General features: G+C 38.5%; 1 long non-coding RNA gene across 2 annotated transcripts in view; it reads left to right on the top strand.

Annotated features, from left to right (window-relative positions):
* Nucleotides 1–24,349, top strand: part of LOC145521376 (uncharacterized) — a 213,651-nt gene that overhangs the window by 131,266 nt on the left and 58,036 nt on the right. For both annotated transcript variants that reach the window (XR_014065350.1, XR_014065351.1), the window contains exon 3: nt 3,907–4,047. This is a non-coding gene — a long non-coding RNA (uncharacterized LOC145521376). The remainder of the gene's footprint in view (nt 1–3,906; nt 4,048–24,349) is intronic.

Here is a 24,349-nt window from a genome sequence, read left to right as displayed (position 1 = left end):
AAATTTCAATTATTAAAAAAAAAATTGTCACTTGTTTATTCTGGTGCTATATTTCCATAAGAATATAGATGTTTGGAAAACTAGATAAAGAGTCATTTTGCTCTCAGCCTCAGTTCAGTTCAGTTCAGTCGCTCAGTCGTGTCCGACTCTTTGCGACCCCATGGACTGCAGCATGCCGGGCCTCCCTGTCCATCACCAACTCCTGGAGTCCACCCAAACCCATGTCCATAGAGTCGATGATGCCATCCAACCATCTCATCCTCTGTCGTCCCCTTCTTCTCCTGCCCTCAATCTTTCCCAGCATCAGGGTCTTTTCCAATGAGTCAGCTCTTAGCATCAGGTGGCCAAAGTATTGGAGCTTCAGCTTCAACATCACACCCAGGACTGATCTCCTTTAGGATGGACTGGTTGGATCTCCTTGCAGTCCAAGGGACTCTCAAGAGTCTTCTCCAACACCATAGTTCAAAAGCATCAATTCTTCGGTGCTCAGCTTTCTTTATAGTCCAACTCTCACATCCATACATGACTCTCAGCCTATAGAAGGATGATTACAACTGTGAGGAACCAAGAGATTCCCAGGGAAATGAAGAGCTCAGGTGATGGCGGGTTCCTGACCTGGGTGTCCGGTGGGTAGGACTCTCATGATGGAATTGGGAATTTAAGATGACACAGTAGGATTTCATCTGGGTGTTGTGGTCTTGCTTTGTTTTAATGAGCCGAGGGCTCCTTAGTAATCCTCTGCAGTTCTGGGCATCTGGAATCATTGCTCTTTGCAATGTCTCTGCTCCACTCCTCACTCCTAACTCCCCACAGCATATTTGATTTATATTCCTCTTTTCTAAAGTATTAGTGTAAGCCATGAATTATTTCATGAGTTGTAATTTGTGTAGACAGCATTGGGCTTCTTTTTTTTTTTTTTAACTCAATACTCTGTATTTGGAATATGATGGTTTTTCACTCAATACTCTGTTTTTAGAATATGATGGATATAAAGCAGTATCTCTTTTCTTTTAGTTTAAATTGCATTCCTCTGATTGCTAATGATTTTCATCACTGATTATATATTTTGGCTTCTTTGACTCTGAATTGACTCAAATATCTTTCACTCATTTTTGAAATTTGAGATTCTTATGCTTTTTTTCATTTGCATGAGTTTCTTGTATATTCTAGATAATAATTTCCTTGTGATTTTAGACATGGCCAATATCATCTCTCTGCAACAGCTTTTATGTTAGCTTGATTCACAGAAATTCTTAATTTGATGTGATTAAAGCTATTAACGATGATTTTGGAATTTTGTTTAAGAAGTTCTTCCCTAACCCTAGGGTACATTATCTTCTGCCTTTATGGTTTATTTTGATTTATTTCTTTGATAAATCTGGACTTCATTCTTATAGATGATAGTATGTATGAATTTTTCTCCAAATGAACAGTATTCCTATCATCATTTACTAAACAGTCTGACTTGTGGCACCATCTTTATTATATAATAAACTCTGAAATGTGAGTCTGTCTCACAGTCATCTTGATCTATTGGTCATTTTTTCTATTTTTGTGTTAATACTATACAGTTTATATTACAAATGATGTTCTATTAATAGTCTTAGTAGCTGTTAGGCCGAGTGTCCATCTCATTTTCTTATCATGGTGATGTCTCGAGTTATAATTCAGGACTACTTGTAAGCATCCCTTTGGAGTCTAGGATTTCAACATATAAATTTGGGGAGAGATACAAACATTTAATCCATAGCATCTAATGATAGAGAGTCCAGGAATCAAGGGAGGCTCTTAAATGTTGCTGGTTTGAGTATACACAGATATAGCCAGTAAGAAAAACAAGTTGGTACTATTTTATGAAGTTTAACATGTACAGTCTATATAATATACCAATTCTATTCTTGCATGCATTATATATCACAAATAAATACCTGCCTATATATCCAAAAGAGAGATAGATGAATATTTGCACCAGTATCATAATAGCAACAAATTGGCAATAACACAATGTCCTTAGGAAAATGGATAAATAAATTATACAATATTCATAAAATGAAGCATTTTTTAACAGTGAAGTTGAACTACAACAATGTGTGTCACCATGGGTAAATATTAAAAAGTATTACTGAGTGTAAAAGCAAGACTGAAAAGAATGAATATAAGATTTCAATTTTATGAATTTCAAAAGCTATGCAGAACTGATAGGTATTAAAAGAGAAGAGTGTGATTAAACTGGAGAGGGTATGGAGAAAAGGGATCCTCCTATACTGTTGGTAGGAATGTAAATTGGTGCAGCCACTATGGAAAACATTATGGAGGCTCCTCAAAAAACTAAAAATAGAATTTCTGGAGGATCCAGCAATCCTATTCCTGGGCATATATCCAGAAAAAACTATAATTCAATAAGATACATGCACCCTATGTTCATAGCAGCACTATTTACAGTAGCTAAGACATGGAAGCAACCTAAATATCCATTGGAAGAGGAATGGATAAAGATGACATGGTATGTGTGTGTGTGTGTACACACATAATGGAATATTACTCAGCCATGAAAAATGAAATAATGCCATTTGTAGCTGCATGGATGAACCTGAGATTATCATACTAAGTGAAGTAAGTCAGAAAGAGAAAGGCAAATGCCATGATATCTGGCAAATATCATATGATACCATACCACAAATACCACAGTAGATACCATATTCCACTTGCATGTGAAATCTAAAATATGACACAAATGAACTTATCTATGAAACAGAAACAGACTCATAGACATAGAGAACAGACTTGTGGTTGCAAGTGGGGTGGGGAGGAGGGTTGGATTGGAATTTTGGGGTTAGCAAGTACAAACTATTGCATATAGAATGGATAAACATAAAGGTCCTGCTGTACAGCACAGGGAACTATATTCAATGTCTTGTAGTAAGCCATAAGGGAAAAGAATAATAAACTAAAAGTTAGTTTATTGTTTTCTTTTGTATTTATTTTAGTTTAATTTTGTTATCTGTTGAGTCCACTAGACAGTAAGATCCATGCACCGATTATTTTCCATTTGATTCCCCCCCCCCAACCATTTTCCATTTTCATGGCTCTGCATTGTTCTCTCTGAGGCTAAAGACTGGATCACTTTGAATCGTTTTCTCTCATATTTCAGTTGCATTTGGCTAGTCGGAAACCCTGGTAAACTAGAGTGTGAGGAGAGGTACTGAAGAACTTTTTCCTGCAGTTTCCTTATCTTTGGGCCATATTTGTACCCCTGTGACTGTTGTTTCTTTCAGGCACCTCTTCCAAGTCTCAAAGTCTCATGGGTTTAGTGTCATGTCCCCCTTGCCCACGCAACATTAGATGTGGTAGTAGCTTCTCACTCTTGCTGCTCAACTTTCCGTATCTATTCCCTAAATATTTCTCAATATAATCTAAGCAGCTCTTTCATCAAAACAATTTAATTAGTATCATATGGAGTAGGCTTCCCTGATAGTTCAGGTGGTAAAGAAACTCCCTGCGAGGCAGGAGACCTGGGTTCGATCCCTGGGTTGGGAAGGTCCCCTGGAGAAGGAAATGGCAACCCACTCCAGTATTCTTGCCTGGAAAATCTCACGGACCGAGAAGCCTGGCAGGCTACAGCCCATGGGGTCACAAAGAGTTGGACACGATTGAGCCACTTTCACTCATATGTGGTTAAGTGTTTTTTTTTTTTTTTCCTGCTGGAATCTTGTTATACACTTGGTCTGCCTCAGTTACTGCTGTTTCCCCAACATTGAGAATAATACCTAATCTCACAGTAGTAACTAAAAAAAATTTTTTGAAGAGCACAAATACAAAATACATACTCATAGTACCTTAGAGTTTTAAAGGGCTTTAATTTTAAAGAATTTTAAAGGACATATGATCCAACTTTTCCTGTTATAGATGTGGAAATGAGGCCTCGAAGAAGCCAAGCTCACTGAGGAGGAAGTCTAGGCTCGGCACAGCTCTAGGTGCTGATAGATGGACGTGAATAACACAGCGCAGGCAGTTACCACGTGACTGTGTCCTACCAGCAGCAGCAAGGTAGGTCAGGGCTGGAAAACAGACTGTTGTATTATGTTTCCATCAGTTGGCTAGTAGCAGCCCATGAGAAATCTGGCATGAGAACTCTGCCCAAACCAAATGAGGACTGAAGAACACTCATCTGATTCTCTCTGTTGGAGAATTTGAGTGCAAAATACAAAGAGAGTGTTCCAATTGGTGATGAAAGCTGATGCTGGAAAAGACACGAAAGTCAGGTAACAGAGATGGCAGTGGCTGAAAGAGAGACTGAATATGCAGAGGTTGTGAATGCATTCAAGTTCAGAGTGCAGATGTCATGACTAAGCAGAAACTAAAAGATACCCAGCGGTAGAGCTAGAGAGAGGAGCTGAGTCATAATATTGGCAAGAGATTGTCTAACTAAAGAATGACAAGTTAATGTTGGTGGTAAAATGACTTTGGATCCTAAATCATCTTCTAATTCTCAAACTCTATTCCTCTCCTTTGAGGTGCAGAATATATCTGTTACTAGGTTAGCAAAAATTCCCTTAGTTCTTTTTTCCATATATATTTTTACAATAAACCCTCATTATCTGAAGTTCTAGCAAATACAAAAAGGTGGAAAAACCAAAGCTCAGCTCCGACCTTGTCATTTTTCCCATCACATCAATCACATCAAGTTATCAATCAAATTTTAATCTTATTTATAATTCCTTTCTATTCCAGCCTAGCTTAGAGAAAGTTTAAAAACCTATTCTCTGATGACCCAGAGGACAGAGGAGGATGGGAGGGAGGCTCAAGAGGAGGGAACATATGTATACATATGGCTGATTCATGTTGCTGTACAGCAGAAACTAACACAACAGTGTAAAGCAATTATAGTCCAATAAAAAAAATCTTCTTTGATAGTTTTACCATACCATTATTTCATTTTAATATTTCTTTTCTTTCATATTATCTGTGTGGGTTTTGGAAAATACTGACAACAAACAGAATTTGGGTAACCTCAAATTTCTCCAAATCCATGATATGTATATTTATCATCTGTGGTCAAGTTTTCTTTTGCTGCCAGAATCTTGTTATATACTCAGTCACTGCTGCTTCCCCAACATCACAAATAATACCTAACCTTACATTAGTAATTAAAAAAATGTTTTTAAGGAGAACAAATATAAAAGATATGCTCATTGTGCCAGAGAATTTGAAAGGACTTTGGTAGCCACGTGATCCAACTCTTCTGCTTATAGTTGTGAAAACTGGCTTTGAAGAAGCCAGTTTCACTGGAGAGGATATATACGTATATCTCTACAGATGATCTAAGTTTTAAGTGAAGAAATAGAAAAATATCAATGACTATGAGATGGCAGTGAGGAAAATTACATGAAAAATCAGTTATTTCATTCTTTCAAAATTTTAATCTCTAGTATCCAAATCCCAAGCAGAATTGTTCCGAGACTAGAACTTCAGGTGGAAAGGAAGGAACAGGATAGAGCATGAAGTGATAATGCATGAAGCAGAGAGGACTCAGAAGGTAGCACCATTAGGACTGTATACAAAGCAGCCTAGAACAGAGAAATGCATTCTTTTGGGCGGATTCATAAAAGGGTGATTAGTATGAGCGAAATGTAGAAGTGTCATTTATCTTGATTGTCCCAAAGCCCTTGACAGAATATTTTCCTGAAGACTCTTTCACAAAAAGTGAACTCAAATTGCCTTGAAAATTCGTTGAGGAGTCCAAAAAAAAAAAAGATAAATAGCAAATGTATCTAGTTTTAGGGAAGTAGCTGAAAATGACAAAGAATTTATATCAATTTTTTTTTTGTCTTTTCACTTTTTCAAAAGTTACCTGAATGTAGTTTTAAAAATAGGTGATGAGTTAAACTTATGGTGTGTTAGATTTCCTGAGTCAGTGGCCATATATTCTGAACCAGAATGAGGAAGGGTTTGCATTGCTTCTGGGTGCAAGATGTGGCGAGATGCCATTTGAAGTGAAGAGAAATGAAAGTTGCTCAGTCGTGTCCGACTCTTTGCAACCCCATGAACTACATAGTCCATGGTATTCTCCAGGCCAGAATACTGGAGTGGATAGCCTTTCCCTTCTCCAGATCTTCCCAACCCAGGCATCAAACCCAGGTCTCCCGCATTGCAGGCAGATTCTTTACCAGCTTAGCCACCAGGGAAACCCTATTAGAATTTCTGGCATGTTGTTTACTGTATACAGGAAAGTGAAAGTGATGTTACTCAGTCGTGCCTGACTCTGCGACCCCATGGACTGCGACCCCATGGAGCTCACCAGGCTCCTCTGTCCATGGGATTCTCCAGGCAAGAATACTGGAGTGGATTGCCATTTCTTTCTCCGGGGTATCTTCCAGACTCAGGGATGGAACCCGGGTCTCCTGCATTGCAAACAAATTCTTTACTGTCTAAGCCACCAACGCTATTGGACATACTGTATACAGAAATTTCAGGACAAACTCTTAAAGATAATTCTAGAAAATTCTGGACCATATGTTATCAAGCAGTGGGATTTGTGATTCCTAATATTAAGGAGCTTAGAACCCAGGATAAGGAAGTTGAAATGTGCTCACCACATTTTAAACATGATAACACAATTTCAGAATCCTGGAGATAACAGAACATATTAGCATCATTTCTGATTTTCTTTTTCTTCCCATTCTAACCCTTTCTTCTCCTTGTAATCTGAGACAGTTTACAATGTAAACTGGATCATGTCATTAATCTTCAAATCCTTCCAGGACTTTCCATTGTATGAAAATAATTCAGAGATTGTTAATCATTGTATTTTCTACCTGTTCCTACTTAGACAGTGGTAGGAATGTAGTGAAAATTCCTGTCCGTAAAAATGGCTAATGTGGCTGATGTAGAAAACAGACTCTAAAATATCAGATATTTTAGTGCTGGAGTCTGATTGGTTCACCAAAATCAAGGATGTATTTCATTTTGACCATGTTATAACCACTCTAAAAGGTTATGCCAATTGTGATCTGCACAACTTCAGGGGTGTGGACTGAATGAAAAATGCACAATATAGGAGTTGTGAGTTAAGTTTTATTCAGGGTCTTACTGAGCACTGAAGCCCAGATGACAGCCACTCAGTTGAGGAAGCTGTTCTGAAAAGTAGAGAGAGAAGCCAGTTGATATATAATTTTTGGTTAGAGAACACGTACCCTCAAGTGTTTGTTGTTTGCTGTTTAGTCATTCAGTCATGTCTGATTCTTGTGACTCCATGGACTGTAGCTCTCCAGACTCCTCTGCCATGGGATTATCCAGGTAAGAATACTGGAGTAGGTTGCCATTTCCTGCTCCAAGGGATCTTCCTGACCACTGGATCGAACCCACATCTCCTGCAGGTCTCCTGCATTGCAGGTGGATTCTTTACCATTGAGCCACTGGGGAAGACTGCCCTCAAGTGTACATCTTGGTAAAAGATTACTGCCAGTCAAGAAGGCAATGGCACCCCACTCCAGTACTCTTGCCTGGAAAATCCCATGGATGAGGAGCCTGGTAGGCTGCAGTCCATGGAGTCGCTAAGAGTCAGACACAACTGAGCGACTTCACTTTCACTTTTCACTTTCATGCATTGGAGAAGGAAATGGCAACCCACTCCAGTGTTCTTGCCTGGAGAATCCCAGGGACCGGGGCGCCTGGTGGGCTGCCGTCTATGGGGTCGCATAGAGTCGGACACGACTGAAGCAACTTAGCAGCAGCCACAGTCAAGAAGCGATATCTCAATTTAATGATCTTAGAGCTTTTCCGTGTAGGAGAAGATGTAATAATCAGGGTTCATTAAAATGCTTCCTGAGATAAACATCCATCTAGGGGGCTGCTGGTCCAATGCACAGAGAGCCTCATCCTGTTATCTTCAGTTATTTATTTATTTTTTTCAGAGTGCACTGCTGGTCAGGACTGCAGCAGGTTGCAACTTTAATCCTTACAGAACTGAGTAGTAAACAAAAATGTTCTCTTCCTTGTTTATACTTCCGAGTGAATGTAACTCACTTCAGTCATGTCCAAACCTTTGTGACCCTATGGACCATAGTCCGCCAGGCTCTTCTGTCCATGGGAATCTCCAGGCAAGAATACTGAAGTGGGTTTCCATGCCCTCCTCCAGGAGATCTTCCCTGCCCAGGGATTGAACCTGTGTCTCTTATGTCTCCTACACTGGCTGGCAGATTCCTTACCACTAGCGCCAGCTGGGAAGCCCTGTGTTTACAGTTCTACAATGGGTACAAAGGGATCTGAGAACTTTCCCATATTGTAAGAGGTCTGTGAGTTTTCAGGGCCTTGAAAGTGGGTACTTAACTTTACTCATGTTTCTATTCCCCAAAGTGTCTATTATTTTACCTGAGACTGAATTGGGAATTAATTCATATTTATTTATTTAGTGGAATTTTAAAATAATTGTATGTGTTCTTATAATATTTGTTCTCATTTTGAATTACTTTCAGTTTACAAACTATTATTTTAATACTGCATAATTGGTCAGTTTTTTAAAAAGTCAAAACAGAGAATCATAAAAATGATTCCTATATACATTAAAAATGTTAAATTTTAAGACATGACATAAGTGTATATTCATTCAACAGTTTTTGAGATAGTGCTCAGGCCTATTATTTGGCCATTTAGACTCTATTCTTTGTGTCCATTGATAAAAGTTCTGATTTATTTTATTGCATTAGTCATAAGGTATGATCCTAAATTTCCATATTCCCTTTTTAGAGAATTTTTTAATTTTCAAAGGTATTTATTTATTTATTTGGCTATACCAGATCTTAGTTGTGGCACATAGGATCTTTAGTTGGAGCATGAGAACTCTTAGTTAAAGCATGTGGGGTCTAGTTCCCTAACCAGGGATGGAACCTGGGCATCTTTCATTGGTAGCACAGAGTCTTAGCCACTGGCTACCAGGGAAGTCCTCCATATTCTTGAAAGTAGATTAAGTGAGATACTTCTGATACAATACTGGCTCAGAATCCTTTAGGATTTATTATCTTCTTCCCTCATAACTTTGTACAATTATCTTGTCCACAACTCATTTCATCAGTTCAGTCATTTCAGTCACTCATGCGTGTCCGACTCTTTGTGACCCCAGGAACCGCAGCACCCCAGGCCTCCCTGAACATCACCAACTCCCGGACTCCACCCAAACCCATGTCCATTGAGTCGGTGATGCCATCCAACCATCTCATCCTTTGTCATCCCCTTCTCCTCCTGCCCTCAATCTTTCCCAGCATCAGGGTCTTTTCCAATGAGTCAGCTCTTTGCATCAAGTGGCCAAAGGATTGGAGTTTCAGCTTCAACATCAGTCCTTCCAATGAACACCCAGGACTGATCTCCTTTAGGATGGACCAGTTGGGTCTCCTTGCAGTCCAAGGGACTCTCAAGAGTCTTCTCCAACACCACAGTTCAAAAGCATCAATTCTGCGGTGCTCAGCTTTCTTTATAGTCCAACTCTCACATATGTGACTACTGGAAAAACCATACCCTTGACTAGACAGACCTTTGTTGGCAAGGTAATGTCTCTGCTTTTTGATATGCTATCTAGGTTGGTCATAACTTTCCTTCCAAGGAGAAAGCATCTTTTAATTTCACGGCTGCAGTCACCATCAGCAGTGATTTTGGAGCCCAGAAAAATAAAGTCTGACACTGTTTCCACTGTTTCCCCATCTATTTGCACTATTCCCCCATCCGGTCACGGATGGGGGGACCGGATGCCATGATCTTAGTTTTTTGAATGTTGAACTTTAAGCCAACTTTTTCACTCTCCCCTTTCACTTTCATCAAGAGACTCTTTAGTTCTTCTTCACTTTCTGTCACAAGGGTGGTGTCATCTGCATATCTGAGGTTATTCGTATTTCTCCCGCCAATCTTGATTCCAGCCTGTGCGTCCTCCAGCCCAACATTTCTCATGATGTACTCTACATATAAGTTAAATAAGCACGGTGACAATATACAGCCTTGACATTCTCCTTTTCCTATTTGGAACCAGTCTCTTGTTCCATGTCCAGTTCTAACTGTTGCTTCCTGACCTGCATACAGGTTTCTCAAGAGGCAGGTCAGGTGGTCTGGTATTCCCATCTCTTTCAGAATTTTCCACAGTTTATTGTGATCCACACAGTCAAAGGCTTTGGCATAGTCAATAAAGCAGAAATAGATGTTTTTCTGGAACTCTCTTCCTTTTTCGATGATCCAGCAGATGTTGGCAATTTGATCTCTGGTTCCTCTGCCTTTTCTAAAACCAGCTTGAACATCTGGAAGTTCACGGTTCACGTACTGCTGAAGCCTGACTTGGAGAATTTTAAGCATTACTTTACTAGCGTGTGAGATGAGTGCAATTTTGCGGTGGTTTGAGCATTCTTTGGCATTGCCTTTCTTTGGGATTGGAATGAAAACTGACGTTTTCCAGTCCTATGGCCACTGCTGAGTTTTCCAAATTTGCTGGCAGTTGAGTGCAACACTTTCACAGCATCATCTTTCATGATTTGAAATAGCTCAACTGGAATTCCATCACCTCCACTAGCTTTGTTCGTAGTGATGCTTCCTAAGGCCCACTTGACTTCACATTCCAGGATGTCTGGCTCTAGGTGAGTGATCACACCATCGTGATTATCTGGGTCGTGAAGATCTTTTTTGTACAGTTCTTCTGTGTATTCTTGCCACCTCTTCTTAATATCTTCTGCTTTTGTTAGGTCCCTACCATTTCTGTCCTTTATCGAGCCCATCTTTGCATGAAATGTTCCCTTGTTATCTCTAATTTTCTTGAAGAGATCTCTAGTCTTTCCCATTCTATTGTTTTCCTCTATTTCTTTGTATTGATCACTGAGGAAGGCTTTCTTATCTCTCCTTGCTATTCTTTGGAACTCTGCATTCAAATGGGTATATCTTTCCTTTTCTCCTTTGCTTTTTGCTTCCCTTCTTTTCACAGCTATTTGTAAGGCCTCCTCAGACAGCCATTTTGTGAATTTTTAAATTGATTGCCTATTCTTGAATCTTTCTAAGACATTCAACCTCAAGTTCATGGAAACAATTCTATTTCTCCCACTTACATTTTTAGTTTATTCAAATATTAATAAATTTAAGTACATAGCAATAATTATAATTATCAGTAAAACCCACCTAAAGAGTTTGGGAATAGACATAGACTGTTAGCATATCACTCAAATATGGGAAAAGAATGTCAGCATTCAGCAGGTGTATTCATGAGCATTCATCTTGTAGCAGAAAGCTGTGGATAAACAGAATCTGTTAACCTGAAGTCAGTTTGGAGAAACTTCTCTTGTTTTGTAATCACATTACAATTACATGATTAATACGAATGTCTAAATAATGGAGTCTAAAAGAGTAAACACAACATATCCTAAAGAGCCTCAGTATTTAGGTTACAAAGAACTTGACACTCTGGACAATATACTGTACTAATTTGAGGTATGACTATGGTTTTAAGATGAAGGAGTGTAGCTATTAAATTTGAAATCAAGATCCTTTGTACACTATTCATTTAAGAAAGTGTTGACTTAAAAAATGGTGACTAAAGATGGTTTTCAAGAGCAAGGGAAGCGTGAACTTCAAATATACTAGTGGAATTCACAATCATTTACACTTTGATGCTAATGGTGTTAATGAAAATAACTTTTGCACATAGCACATTTAAAAGGGTTTTCAGGAACATTATCTCATTGAACCTCTTACCTTGTGAGCTCAGTACTGTGAGTACAGTCATTCTCCTAGTTTCTGAGATGAGGGAGCTGAGGCGCAAGAAAATTAATTGATTTGTCATAGGTTTTACAATATTAATACACAACTGTAATTCAAATCGTGTCACTTCAGTTTTTGTTTTTCCTGGCTAAAGCTTGTATAGTAAATTGTCTCGAGTAGAATAGATTGTCTTTCTGCAATAGGAAAACAATAAATTATTATTATTGTTTCCTTAACTCCATTATCTAATGCCGACTACCATAAAACTGCATTTCTCCGTATAGCTCTCTCTTCCCTATTAGACTGAACTACAGGAGAAGAGTGACCTTCTCCTGTTTGAATGCCAGTCCTTCTTATCTAGTATGAGTCTGGTGACATTAATTTGGCTGAGCTGAATTCTAAGAGCACTTTATCCATTTTAAAAATAATACATCTTAGGAACATGTATTATTTCTAAGGAAAATTTTATGTTTTGTATAAATGGGAGAAAGGAAAATCTTGGAAATTTGAAGAGGAAGAATATTTCAGAAATTTTTCAAGAGAATATCAGGATGTGGTAAGTAATGTTATCCTCCTCCCATTCTTCATTCTTATGTTTATGCGTTAAATCTACGGTTTTTCAGTTTTAATTCACCATTTTTTGTTTATTTTTTATTAATTTCTTCCTTTAATTGACATGTAATTGATTTACAATATCATGTGAGTTTCAGATACATGACATATTGATTTGATAATTTAAACTTTACAAAATGATCTCCACAATAGGTCTAGTTGCCATCTGTTGCCATACAAATTATTGCAATGTTATTGACTGTATTTCCTATGCTGTACATTACCTGCTGTGACATTTATTTTATAAGCAGAAGTTTGTACCCCACAATTCCCCTTACCTATTTCTCCCATCTCCCCCACTCTCTTCCTGTCTGGCACCACCAATTGTTCCCTGTATCTATTCAGTCAACCTCTGTTTTGTTATGTTTCTTCATTAACTCTTTTTGCTTGTTTGTTTCAGATTCTACATATAAGTGATAACATAGAGTATTTGTCTTCTTCTGTCTGATTTATTTCACTCAGGATAATCCTGTCTAGGTCCACCCATGTTGTCACAAACAGCAACATTTCATTCTTTTCTTTGAGTATTATTCCATTGTATGAATATACCACATTTTCTTTATCCACTCATCTATTGATGGACACAAGTTGTTTCCACATCTTGGCTGTTTTACATAATGTTGCTATGAATGTTGGACAGTATAATTATTATTGAATTAATGTTTTTATTTCTTTGAAAAAATACCCAAAGTGGAATTACTGGATCATGTAGTCATTCTATTTTTAACTTTTTAAGGAAACTCGGTACTGATTCTATAGTTCAGTTCGGTTCAGTTCAGTCGCTCAGTTGTGTCCAACTCTTTGTGACCCCATGAACTGCAGCACGCCAGGCCTCCCTGTCCATCACCAACTCCTGGAGTCCACCCAAACCCATGTCCATTGAGTTGATAATGCCATCCAACCATCTCATCCTCTGTCATCCCCTTCTCCTACTGCCCTCAATCTTTCCCAGCATCAGGGTCTTTTCCAATGAGTCAGCTCTTCGCATCAGGTGGCCAAAGGATTGGAGTTTCAGCTTCAACATCAGTCCTTCCAATGAACACCCAGGACTGATCTCCTTTAGAATGGACCAGTTGGATCTCCTTGCAGTCCAAGGGACTCTCAAGAGTCTTCTCCAGCACCACAGTTCAAAAGCATCAATTCTTCTGTAGAGGCAGTATCAGTTTACATTCCCACCAACAGTGCACTAAGGTTTATTTTTCTCTACATACTTGCCAACATTTGTTATTTCTTGTCTTTTTGATAGTAGCCACCCTAAGAGATGTGAGGTGATATCTTTGTGGTTTTTATTTGCATTTCCTTGATGATTTCTGTATATTAATTTTATATCCTACAAATTTACTGAATTACTTTATTACTTACAACAGTTTTTTAGTGGCATCTTTAGAGTTTTCTATACATATTTTCATTTATTCTTCTAGCATGTATCCTGACAGTTTTATTTATTCCTTTCCAGTTTGGATTACTATTAATTCTTTTTCTTATAAGAGTGCTGTGTTTCTAACACTCCCAATACTGTGTTGAATAGAAACAGTGGAAGTGGGCATCCTTGTCTTGTTCTTGATATTAGAGGAAAAACTTTTAGCTTTTCATTCTTAAGTATGATGTTAGCTGTGGGCTTCTCTTGTATGATTTTTAATATGCTGAGGTATGTCTTCTCTATACTCATTTGTCGAGAGTTTTTATCATAAATTGACATTGAATCTTGTTAAGTGCTTTTTCTGCATCTTTTAAGATGATCATATAATTTTTATCCTTCATTTTGTTAATGTGGTGTATCATATAGACTTATTTGTGGATGTTGAGACATCCTTGTACCACCAGAATAAATTTCTCTTGGCTATGGTATATAATCTTTTAATGTATTGTTGGAATCTTCTTGCTAGTATTTCATTGAGGATTTTTTGCATCTATGTTCATCACGAATCAGTTCAGTTCAGTTAAGTTCAGTCTCTCAGTCGTATCCAACTCTTTGCAACCCCATGGACTGCAGCATGACAGGCCTCCCTGTCCTTAACCAACTCCCAGAGTTTACCCAAACTCATGTCCATTGAGTCAGTGATGCCATCCAACCATCTCATCCTCTGTTGTCCCCTTCTCCTCCTGCCTTCAATCTTTCCCAGCATCAGGGTCTTTTCAAATGAGTCAGCTCTTCGCATCAGGTAGCCAAAGTATTGGAGTTTCAGCTTCAGCATCAGTTCTTCCAATGAATATTCAGAACTGATTTCCTTTAGGATAGACTGGTTGGATCTCCTTGCTGTCAAAGGGACTCTCAAGAGTCTTCTCCAACAGCATAGTTGAAAAGCATCAATTCTTCAGTGCTCAGCTGTCTTTGTAGTCCAACTCTCACATCCATACATGACTACTGGAAAAACCATAGCATTGACTAGACAGACCTTTGTTGTTCCTTCATCAGGAATATTGGTCTGAAATTTTGTTTTTTTGTGATGTCTTTGGTTAGTACCAGGGTAATGCTGATCACATAAAATGAGTTTGGAAGTGCTCCTTCCTTTTCTATTATTTTGAAAAGTTTAAGAAAGATTGTTATTCATTTTTCTTTCAATGTTTAGTCGAATTCACTAGTAAAGCCATTTAATCCTGGACTTTTGTTTGTTGAAAGTTTTTTGATTACTGATTCTATCTCCTTACTAGTAATTGATCTGTTAGTTTCTAGGTATTTATATATTTCTTTTAGGTTTTCCTATTTATTTTGTATATAATTGTTAGTAGTAGTCTCATGATTCTTTGTATTTTTGTTATATCGATAATTCGTTTTCATTTCTGCTTATATTTATTTGGGCCAAAACTCTTTCTTGATGAGTCTTATTAAAAGTTTATCAGCTTTCTTTATCTGTTCAATGAACCAGCTCTTAGGTACATTGATCATTTTTATTGTTTTGGGTTTGCTTGTTTTGGTCTCTCTTTCATCTCTGATCCTTATTATTTTCTTCCTTCTACTAACTTTGGGCTTTGCCTGTCCTTTTTCTATTCCTTTAGGTGTAAAATTAGATTGTTTACCTTTTTCTTTTTTATTAGGTAGGCTTATATTGCTGTGAGCTTTCCTCTTTGAACTGCTTTTGCTGCTTCCCATAGGTTTTAGAAAGTTATATTTTCATTTTCATTCATTTCAAAGTATTTTTTAATTTCCTCTTTGATGCCACTGTTGGCCCACTTGTTATTTATTTCCTGCCAAAGAGCATACAACAATTATTAATTCACTTTCTTTATGGTGAACTAATCACATTAGTGAAAGGGTGCTTGGGAAGAATGTCACATGGTCTTTGGACTTTCTGCTTGGGAAAGTGTATATATTTTCTCCACCATAGATAGCTGCCCTTGTTACTGTTGGTTGGGAGCTGTGAACACGGCAGAATTTAATTAGTCTCTCTCCCTTGGCTCATTCTCATTTCCATACTTTACCCCTTCAATCGGTATTTTGAGAACAATACAATCTATCACAATACTATTTTTCAGATAAGGAAACTAAGGCATAATGTGGTCTAGCAAGTCAGTCATTCAACTTGAACTTTAGGGATGGGATATGAACAGAGGTAACCCAACTCTATGCCTTGGGCTTTTTATCACTATGCTATACTTTCTTCATAGTAATATTTATTGAATGCTGGTAATACAAAGCCTTGAGCTGGCAGGACATCATAATATGGCTTCAGGAAAAGCATGGGATTTTTAGATCTACAGTTAATCCATAAGCCTCATTTGGATCTCTCAGTCTATATGTTTGCTGACATCTCTCCCTGCCCCCTCTCATGGAAGTGCAAATGGACACTGTAATAGCCAAAAGGCATTCAGCCAGAGACAGAAGGAGAATAGAGATATGAACTATCCACAAATAAGATTATCAACTTCTAGATAATTGAAAACTGATTAAATAGTGTCATGATTTCTTTGTTCATTTTCTAGGAGATGTATCCAAGACCTTCTAGGAATAATCTAATATAGGTTAGCTGTTTTGTAGGTTTTGTCAATGGCCTACTCTTTTAGACTTATCCTGCTAAAGATATGGTTAAAAGGAAGGCATTCATTGTTCAAACATTCTCTTCAGTTATTCTTTTTTTCCTAGCTGAAGTTGATATTTTTCCAGGATACAAAGAGCATTGTGATTCAATTGCCTCAGGGGAGCAAACAGAACATTTTCCTATAACTACTCAGTCAAAGGTCAGTTGCTAGGATTTTGCTATTCATCCTCATGGAGCAAGGTATCAATATTTTTATTATTCTCTTCTTTAAGCTTGACACCAACATGAGACAGTTTAAGTTCCCTCTGCTGTTTGCAGTGATTGATTTCTGAAGCAGGGGAAACATCTTTTCACTGCCTGAAGATTTGAGTCTACTAAGACTTGCAGGAGCACAAAGCATTTATATTCAGGTTTGTTTCAGAGAGACTAGGGGGAAAAAAAAAACCCTACCCATACAGTTATGAAAATGCAATCTAATACCCACCAACTACCACGGATGGCAGATACAGAGCACCTGACCCCTACCTTCCTGCATCTAAACCTGATAAGTTTCATTGGTCAGATTTTCTTAACTATCCTGTGCTCATATCCAGGCTTTAAATTCTTTTCAATATTTTATAGGCTAATAGCACACTTCATAAAGCTAAGATCAAATAATCCAGTAGTGCAAGTAACCAAGTATACAAAAACCTATTTGACAACCTTGCATAGAGCAACAAACCACCCAGGCAGCCTTTAAATTCTTGACTTTTCTTGTCGCATGTATGAGAGCTTTTAACTATTTTGAATTTTGCCATATTGTTTAGCTCATTACCTTATTACACAAATGTGTGCTCAGTTGCTCAGTCGTGACTGACTCTCGGTGACCCCCATGGGGTGTAGCCCACCAGGCTCCTCTGTCCATGGGATTCTCCAGGCAAGAATACTGGAGTGGGTTGCCATTTCCTTCTCCAGGGGATCTTCCTGACTCAGGGGTTGGACCTGCATCTCTTGCTCCTCCTGCATTGGCAGGGGGGTTCCTTACCACTGCACCACCTGGGAAGCCCATTGCACAAATAAGAAAACTTAAACAACCGTCGTAATTATACTTGTCATCAATACTGAATGGGAGTAGAGGATATCTTGATCTGTTTTGAACTTGGCTTCCTGATTTCAGTTAAATCACAGTCTGATTTCTTTTATATCATTTACATTTATTTTAGTCTCCTGGTCCTCCTCTTCTACTATGGAGACACTATTATAAGATTAACTAATGTTTATAAGAATGAAAATGTTCTAAGCATTTTACATCATTTCATTTAGTACCCCCAAGAACCATAACAGGAATTTATAATAATTCTGTTTCAGAAATAAGGAAACTGAGGTTGAACTAGAATGTTGTGAAATCTCTGTATGAATCTGTGACTTGACTCAGGGACCCATCTTCCTTTCAGTACTCTCTCCCCCAAAATTACCATGGATGTTTCAATTTATATATTAAAAAAATCTTTATTCAAGTAAAGGTTTGGGAAGGATATCCATAAAAACATTATAAACAGTTTCATTTTAACACTCTTCATATGAGTTCATATTTAGTTTTTGTAAGCTTTTCTTGCTTAAGTCTTGTTCTGTGCATGGCCTACTTCTATGGAGCATGACATGAAAGAAATGAGTCAATATTCAAAACCCCATAATTCTAATATTAGTGTAGATAGCAAATCCAGATAATAAAAGTCCCTATGTTTTCAGAAAGGAGAAAAAAGAGGCAAAGTTTATGTAAAGAGGATTCAAGAAACTTGCCCAAACTCCAAAAGCGGAAGGGAGTTACTATTAGCTTTAACAAAGGATAAAAATTTGAACAGTTCATAAATTCTAAGTCTAATCTCTACCTTTCCCAGGAAACATATAGATTCTCTTTCCAGTGAGTGACTAGCAGTGTGTGGATTACTCACTGCCTATGTATCTTTTTCCCATTGTTTTATTTCTTTGGGCTAGGAAATTTATAATTATTTGGAGGTCTTCCATATAACGATATCTGAGCTAGAAACTAGATGTGACATCTGAAATAGATGGTAAATAGAGAGAAAAGGAAAAGCAATTAACATTAGAAGCCAGTGAAGAAAAAAACATACAAAAAAACTCAGGACTTTGAGAAGGATGAAAAAAATGCAATAGCTTCATATCCCCAAACTCAAAGAAGGAGACCATTTTAAGGAGATTACCAGAGTCATATGCTATGTAGAGTTCAAAAACAGTAAGAACTGAAGAAGGGCCATGGTTTGGATGGATAGGAGGTCAATAATCTCTTTTAATAATGCTATTTCAGTATTCATTGATAGGGACAAAAACTGGTTTTGAAAAGTTAAGAAGAGAGAGGTGAAAGTGTTATACCATCTGAGCTGTGGTTATGTTTGTTCTATTATTTCATCATCCTGATATTCTTTCCCAATGATCCAACCTAAGGTCTGATCCAAAACTGATTTAGGTACATATATGCTTGTACTATGTGCTGTGCTGTGCTTAGTTGCTCAGTCACGTCCGACTCTTTGCGACCCCGTGGATGGTAGCTCACCAGGCTCCTCTGTCCATGGGGATTCTCCAGGCAAGAATACTGGAGTAGGTTGCCATGCTCTCCTCCAGGGGATCTTCCTGGCCCAGGAATCAAACCAGGGTCTCCTGCACTGTGGGCAAATTCTTTGCCAGCTGAGCTACCAGCAAAGCCCACATATGTGGTTACTGACAGTCAAATGATGGAAAGTGAATTATAGAAATGCCTGTTCTAACAAAAGGCTAATTTTCCTCCCTCGAAGCTGAAAAGATTGCATTATTAGGATCATTCTGAACAGAGGATTTATTATATAAGGCACAAATATCACTGGGTATGCTGGCTAAATAACCTCATTTAGAAAGAGATAGATTGTTGGTTCAGTTACAAGAGATGAACTGGGAGTAAAGAAAGCAGAAAATTACAAATAAGATATACTGCCTAATCTGTTTTTTTTTTCCTACTTATTTTCTCCCTCCCATTACTCCCCCACATCTATAAAACACAGTGAGCCTAATAGGATTAGGTGTTCATAGCCCACCTTGTGGATTGTCAAACAGACCAGACCTAGAAGTTCTCTAACTGTAGACGGATGCCCCAGAGTAAGATAGGCTGCATTTCTAGGACTAATAACACTAATGACACCACCTGGAAATGCCAAGTGAACAGCTTTAAGGAATAGGGCAGTCAGACCTTCAGAGCATCCACTACGTATTTATCTAGTTAGAGCTAGGAACTAATGACAGAGAAATGGCAGTGACTAAAATGGAGACTTTCTGATGGCTAGGGGAAATTATTGCAAATAACCTCAGCATATTGACTCTAAATCAGAGACCTGAGTTCAAGTCATGCTGTCACTTGCATGATTGTGAGCAAGTTTCTTAACCTTTTGATATACTTTCTCCTTGCACAAAAGAGGAGTGACATAATGGCATCTGGACCACCATCCTAAAGAATTATAGAGAGGAGCAAATGGCCTTTACATGAAAAACCTACATAAACTACATTAAACCTACATGTGTGTGTGCTAAGTTGCTTTAGTCATGTCTGACTCTTTGAGATCATATGGACTGTATAGCCCGCCAGGCTCCTCTGTCCATGGGGGTTCTCCAGGCAAGAATACTGGAGTGGGTTGCCATGCCCTCCTCCAGAGGATCTTCTGGACCCAGGATCAAATCCGCATGTCTCCTGCATTGGCAGGCAGGTTCTTTACCACTAATGCCTCCTGGGAGGCCCTAAACTCTTCTGGAGTGGGTTGCCATTCCCTTCTCTAAAACCTACATAAAACTATGTAAAACCTCAGGCCACTGCTTGAAAATTGTTAGTATTTATGTTCTGATCTCTCCAGTGTTTGGATTTATATTTGACATTACAAATATTGTCTGGGCAGATCTGCCAAGAGCTCTTTAAAGATAATCATTAAACAAAATCAACCAGCAAAGAAAACTGAACTAGCATAGAAATCATTTGTCCAAGTAATAGAAAACCCTAAATAAAATTACCATCTTGGACTTCCAGATTTTTGCATATTCATAAAGCATGACCAGAGCAGGTACTTAATAGTTAAGAATTTCAATGAGAAAATAGAAGTAAGGGCCATCTTTTTCAAATCCAATTGGGACCATCTTTCTGTAAAAGAGACTCACTGTCTAATGTTTTGTTCAAAGTAGTAGTACTTTCCCATTTTTCTTGCCTGAGGACTGATATCCAGTGGCAGCAGGAACAGCTATATTATGCCCTTATCTGCTCCCCTAAATGGGTCCACAGTGAAATGGTCAGAGATGGGTAACTGCCCCTAAGAAGTGTCCTAGTCATTTGCTATATGGATTCCTAGGATGTAAGTTGGTGAAGCTGAGTAACTGTCACTGGGATTCAAGGATTCTTCAATATTCACAAATCAATCAATGTGATATACCATATTAACACATTGAAAGATAAAAACCAGGTTCTTTTAAGGTGAATTTCAGGCAGACTCTTTCCAGCGATTTATTCAGCATGCTGGTTTTCCCTCTTTCAGATTCCCTGATACACATGCTGGTTTGCATATGGGCTTTGGGGACCAGCTGATTGGAGCTTGAATCCTGGAGATGCACTTACTGGCTGTGTGACTTCACTCTACAGCCTTAGTTCCTTAATCTGTTTCAGGGGATAAACCATCCTTACCTTGCAAGGTCTTTCTTCTTGTTGTTCAGTGGCTCAGTTGTGTCCGACTCTTTGCTACTCCATGGATTGCAGCACGCCAGGCTTCCCTGTCCTTCACCATCCCCAAGAGTTTTCTCAAATTCATGTCCATTGAGTCAGTGATGCCATCCAACCATATTGGTATTTCTTCCTGCAAAAGGTCTATCTAAAGCTTAATTAAGATGCTGTGTATAAATGCTTACTATAGGCCTTATACGTTAGACATGTAGTAGATGGTAACTATTAGAATCTCATAGGTTTGTGGATTTAGAGAGTGCTAGAGCAAAAAGGATTCTTTTTTAGGAGCCATCCAGGCCATTGATTCTCATAAGACCTTTCGGAGCCTTATACTAAGAGGAGGCAGACACGAGGGATAAGAGGGGTCACTTGTGCCTCAACTTCCACTTCAAACAGAAAGCCTCTATTTTTATGTTACGTTTGGGCTTCCCAATTAAAAACAATGCAAGGAAAGAGTTCCGCAAAAAGAAAATAAATTGAAAATATCTTTTAGTTCAACTTCCTAGTTTTATAAATAAAGCTCAGGGACAGTAAGTCAAGCGATGTGCTCCATTGTTCATCTTGTCAGATGACTCCATTAAGAACACAAACTCCTCATTAACATCATTGGCAAGTCTGAGGGGGTGTTTGTATCCATGCATTGAGTCATCTTCACAAGTAATTCTCCTCCCTGATACAAAGAGAGTCACTCTAATCTGCATTGCCCATTCTGAGCACTATAATTCTGATTAAAGTTGCAGATGGGGCCCTCAATCAGATTAATCATCTAAAATTATGAAGACAATGGATAGGCAAAAAAAAAAAAAAGAGAATGACTAAACCCATCCTGTAAAATACAAACTCTATACTGTTCTTACCAGTTAACTTAAGCATAATTAAAAATAAGGAACTCTGAAGAATATACAGCAGGTTTTGAAATTAATTTCTAATTCTTATTGGAAATTTATAAAATCCTTAGTCATGTACCATTAAAGGAATTGTCTCTGTTATAGTCCAGTCTAGATGTCTCTTCATCATTCATGGTCTGCTGATATGGTTCCCATCCCTCCCCAGGCTGGGATGACGTTTTCACTTTCTTCAATCAAGCTTTTAGTCATAATTACAGTGAAATTTTAGTCTCTGCATCTGCAATTGCTCAAAGATTATACAGTAAATCAACTGATTTCTAAGAAAGCTTCAATTTTGAAAAATGCCTGTTGCCAGTTAGGAAACAATCATGATTAAGATGACATTAATAAGCCATGTTTATTGAGCACTGCAGTGCTTCAGCCAGGTTACAATGGATAGAAAGAGACCCACTCCCAAGGCACATACTGCACTACTGCACAGTTAGATGAAGTTCCTAATTTAATTAGCCAAGGATGCAAACCTAATCAGAAGGGAGGTAGCCACACAGGATAGGAGCAGACACAGCATATGCCAGCATGGCTTCCTTGGCTTCCCCCCAAAATCTAACAAGAGCCTATAGTTGCCTGGGGCACTGTCCACACAAAGAGGACACATCTCCATTCTTGCCATGTCACTGCCCTTTAATATTCAGGGTTTACGTCATTTTCTGGAAGGATTTATATAACTTTTTTGCTGCTAGAACCCAGCTCAGTGTCTGCAAGTCCTCATCTTCCAGCAAGCTGTGTCTGGGCCTGAAATGGAGCCTCTGCTTCCGAGTTTCCAGGGTTCTGGGAAAGTTCGTTTTCCAGCAAGTGTCACCAGGCGATCCACTCTGATGTCCTCTCAGATGGCATCTCATTGAATCCTCACAGAGAGCTGTTACAGGTTCACAGTCATTATCCGAAACACTTGGGCTCATCTAAGCTTTTGAATTCAGAAATTTCAGATTTCAGACAGGCTAAATGGTGAGTCTAACATTAGCTTGTATCACCCCCAGTGAGATCTGAGGCAGTACCCCTTAGGTAATTTGCTTTATGCATAGGATAAATACAGACTATGAATTGCCTTACTTCAGCTCAGTCAGAATTTGCTGCAAATTAGTTTGTGCCAAAGATATGAACGATCATTTGGTTCTAAGAACTCCTTGGATATTGCAATATAGATTAGGGTTTGTTGACCTGTATTATTATCTTCAACTTACAATGAGGAAATTGAGGCTGGGAGAGTTTAAGACATTTGTCCAAGGTCATAACTAGTAAGTAGTAGAGGAAAAATTCATGTAAGTGTGTCTCAATTCCAAATTTGCATCTTTAATAACAGTACTATAGTCTAACCTTGGCTGTCCTTCAATTTGCAACTACTTTCCATTTTCATGCTATTTCTAAAAAGGTTTGGACTAGGGGGAGGTGAGTGAGGCACTCGCTTTGGGTATAAAATACAAGGGGGTACCAAAAAACTCAGTAACCAAGATGAATAATTTTAAAATGCAGCATTTTAACAATTTAAATTAATGCAAAAAGTTTCTGATGAAAATGTAAAAAATTTCAATCAAGACATGATCAGTGTTACTGAGTTTTCATTTTGTCTCAGGTATTACCTCTCCGGCACTGTTCTCTAACCTTTGAGTATTACTCTGTCCTTCTATGTTCTCACTACAGTAAAGGGCAGATGATGTCCCATTCCCATCAGCAAGAAGAGTGACCCCAAAGTGGGAGCAAGGAGATGCAGTTCTCCAGTGAACAAAATTCACGACCATCAGTATGCTCCCTGATTACCAATATTAAGGATTCCTTCTGGCTACATTACTGTTGAACTGTTTCATCTCAGCCTCAATTACACAAAAAGAAGGGGTGTTATTTTCATAGCTATTTCAACAGAGTTAAGAGATTGGAATGGGAAAAGTTTGAGTTGATCTACTTTCAAGTTCACAATTTGATCAGTCAAGACCTGGTTGGAAACAGATTAAACTCCAATTAAAGAGAGTTTAATGCAGGACATAACTTACTTGGGTAGGGAACAGAAAGGGTATTGGACACAGAGACTAGCAACAGCAGGAAGTTGATGCCACACCCTGGTCTAAAGGAAAATGGGGAGAAAATGATGTATCTGGAATCAGAGAGAGCTTGAAAAATGAGGAGCTGTAGTTGTTGGGCTGGGGGTGCCACCCAGAGCAGAGAGGGAGAGGGAAACATTTTCCCAGCCTTCTTACTCCCCTCTCCTCCTCTAATCTACTATGAGTGCTTCCCATTGACTGCCCCTCGAGGGACTAACTGGAGCCTGACGACTGATGCAAGGGCAGGGAGCAGTCTCCTGGGCCACAGAAAAAGGCAGCAAAGGGAGGAGAGATCTAGGGCAGGGAGAAACTGGAAAAAACCGCAATGAGTTTTGTTCATTGATTTTTTACAAGCTCAGATACCTATCAATACTT

This window comes from Giraffa tippelskirchi, chromosome 9 (assembly GCF_054371585.1).
Source record: "Giraffa tippelskirchi isolate mGirTip1 chromosome 9, T2T-mGirTip1v1.2.pri, whole genome shotgun sequence".
Taxonomy (NCBI): Eukaryota; Metazoa; Chordata; class Mammalia; order Artiodactyla; family Giraffidae; genus Giraffa; species Giraffa tippelskirchi.
Note: the sequence above shows the minus strand (reverse complement) of the source record. Positions and strands in the feature narration are given on the sequence as shown.